Source organism: Vombatus ursinus, unplaced genomic scaffold (assembly GCF_900497805.2).
Source record: "Vombatus ursinus unplaced genomic scaffold, bare-nosed wombat genome assembly UNPS02015098.1, whole genome shotgun sequence".
NCBI classification, from domain to species: Eukaryota; Metazoa; Chordata; class Mammalia; order Diprotodontia; family Vombatidae; genus Vombatus; species Vombatus ursinus.
Window position 1 is genome coordinate 512,481 of NW_020954876.1, and position 2,358 is coordinate 514,838.

Consider the following 2,358-nt stretch of genomic DNA (forward strand, 5'->3'; position numbering starts at 1 on the left):
ACACGAGGAGATGGTATGACCTGTACATATGCTCCAGGAACATATTGGGGCAGGGGACTTTCTGTACCATGCCACCCATGCTTCATTTGGTCATGGAATTTGAGTAAAACAAGATGGAGATATCCATGTCAGCATTCCTGTGGTTACCTAAGTAAGTTCCATAACTGGTAAATAAGTGGTGAACATTACATTAAAATTTGAGGCCTGTTATAGGACCCTTCTATTAGAACTTATATTCCTATGTGATTTATATAAGATATGGATTAATACATTGCTTATTCTTATACCTATTATTGGCTGACTGACTAAATTTGTGTTACTAGATGAATATAGTGAAATAATTGTTAATGAGCATTACCCCTTATAGAATCATAATGAACTAATACTGATTAGAATTTGATTAGGGGTCGTCAGTGAATCATCTCTCTCATGGGATCAGTATATATCGGGAAATTTATAGTGATGTGAAGATAAAAGATATCAATGAAAAATTTTTTAAATTGTTAGGCTAATGGGATTAAAAAAAACCAAAACAACAGAATGATGTGAAAAAAGAAGAGTCTAGAAGTGACAGGAGATAAATCCTTCCAGCCACCCCCAGCCTGGTCATCTCGTGGTTTGAGTGGACACAGGGAACCCTGAGAGGTATACCAGATGGTCCTCATTCTTTGAGAGATTTACACCTTTTCCTTCTGAATCTTTCTGGTACTTACACTTATTTTCAGCCTCCTCTCACAGTATTTTAGAGCTAAGATAATGAAATTCTCAAGTGAACTCCTACTTTACTATCTTCCAAGAGGACTCAACCATTAGTTCTTTCAACACATCTCTTTTGATTGCCACCTAATTATATGTAAATCCCAAAGGCCCTTGATAGGGACATGAGGATTAGAGATGTGTTCATGGGCTTACAGGATTTTGTAACCTAGGTAAAAAGATGAGGCATACAGAGTGATAGTAAATCATAAATGACAATGGTGCTCCCTACATGCTTTGGATCAAAATGATAGTCAGCTCCTTAGAGAAGTAAGAGATTTTCTGCTCAGTTGTTTCAGTCCTGTCTCGCTCTTTGTGAGCCTATTTGGGATTTTCTTGATAAAGATACTGGAGTTGTTTTCCATTTCCTTCTCTAGCTCATTTTACAGATGAGGAAACTGAGGCAAATAAAGTTAAGTGACTTGACAAGGGTCTCACTCCTAGCAAGTGTCTAAGACTGGATTTAAATTCAGGTCTTCCTCACTCCAAGCCGAGTGCTCTATCCAGTGCTCCGAGTAAGAGAAGGAAGCGTTTAGTGAAATCTGGAGAGAATGGAGTTGGCTCTGTAGAAGACTAACCATTAGAAATGCCTTTATGGGATATGAATGGATAGAAAGGTAGAGTGATCGCCCAGCTAATGCCAGAACTATGATAAAGGTCAGGGAGCTGAAAATGTTCATGATTTCCTGAGGGTGGGACAGTGAGAAGGGGTGCTTCGGATGGGAATGTTGAGATAGAAGAGTGGGAAAGTCCATTGTCTGGTGTTTCCCCATAGCTTATGCCTTTTACCATTCCTTGGGCTCCCTTTTCTGTTTTCCCTCCTCCTACATAGATTCTCCCTATTCTTTGTACCTTCTTTCCAACTTCATACAGTCATCAAAGCCTTGCACTCTTTCTCTGTTCGCTTTTTCATTATATTATTGAGAAGTCATTCAATCTTAAGCTCTGCCCTTTTAAATATATTAAGCTTCAGCCCCTGCTCATATACACATTTTATGCTGAGTTGAGTAAGGCACAGGAGCATGGCATTTGTCCCTTCCAGAGGTCAGGAGGGGAAGCAACTTAGAAACTACAAAGCAGATGTCTGTGGGGAGAGCATGGAAAAGACTGACAGACCCATTGTTCTTTCTGTGTGTTCCTGAACCTTAGAAATGTGTCTTTGAATGAGGACTCAGAATCAGAGAGTTACAAAGAAGCTGAAGAGCAGTTCCCTTCCAAAAATGGCTTTAATAAATTATAAATTACTGTTCACATTTAAGGTAGCATTCTTATTTATCCTACCCTTTTGAAGTTTGACCATTTTATAGAGGATACAGAAGAGAACTCTGTATTTAGCATATTTTGCTTGATACATAGCAAGTGCTAAATAAATGCTTCATTCATTCCTGTGGCAGTGGATACTGGTACCGGGGATATTGACATGTTTTATTTCTTTCAGACCGGAAGAGTAGGACCAAAACTGCAAAGCCTGGCATTCCTATGGATCGGTCATCCCAGGAAAGACGCCCAAGGGAATGCACCTGTGTCTCCAACTCTGGAGAATCCTGTAAATGTGATGCCAGGTTAGAGAGTCTACAGAGCAATGAGAAGAAATTTTCTCAG

The 2,358-nt window shown here is 39.4% G+C and overlaps 1 protein-coding gene and 1 long non-coding RNA gene across 4 annotated transcripts in view; both read left to right on the plus strand.

Annotated features, from left to right (window-relative positions):
- Positions 1-2,279, plus strand: part of LOC114031211 — a 3,668-nt gene extending 1,389 nt beyond the window's left edge. For 2 of the 3 annotated variants that reach the window (XR_003567717.1, XR_003567716.1), the window contains exons 3-4: positions 508-645; positions 2,195-2,279. This is a non-coding gene — a long non-coding RNA (uncharacterized LOC114031211). Of the gene's footprint in view, positions 1-6; positions 152-507; positions 646-2,194 lie in introns of those variants that run through there. The other variant, XR_003567715.1, reaches the window with a different exon arrangement.
- The window catches only part of LOC114031208 (zinc finger protein 420-like), a 42,806-nt gene that overhangs the window by 38,834 nt on the left and 1,614 nt on the right, over positions 1-2,358 (plus strand). The window lies entirely within an intron of this gene.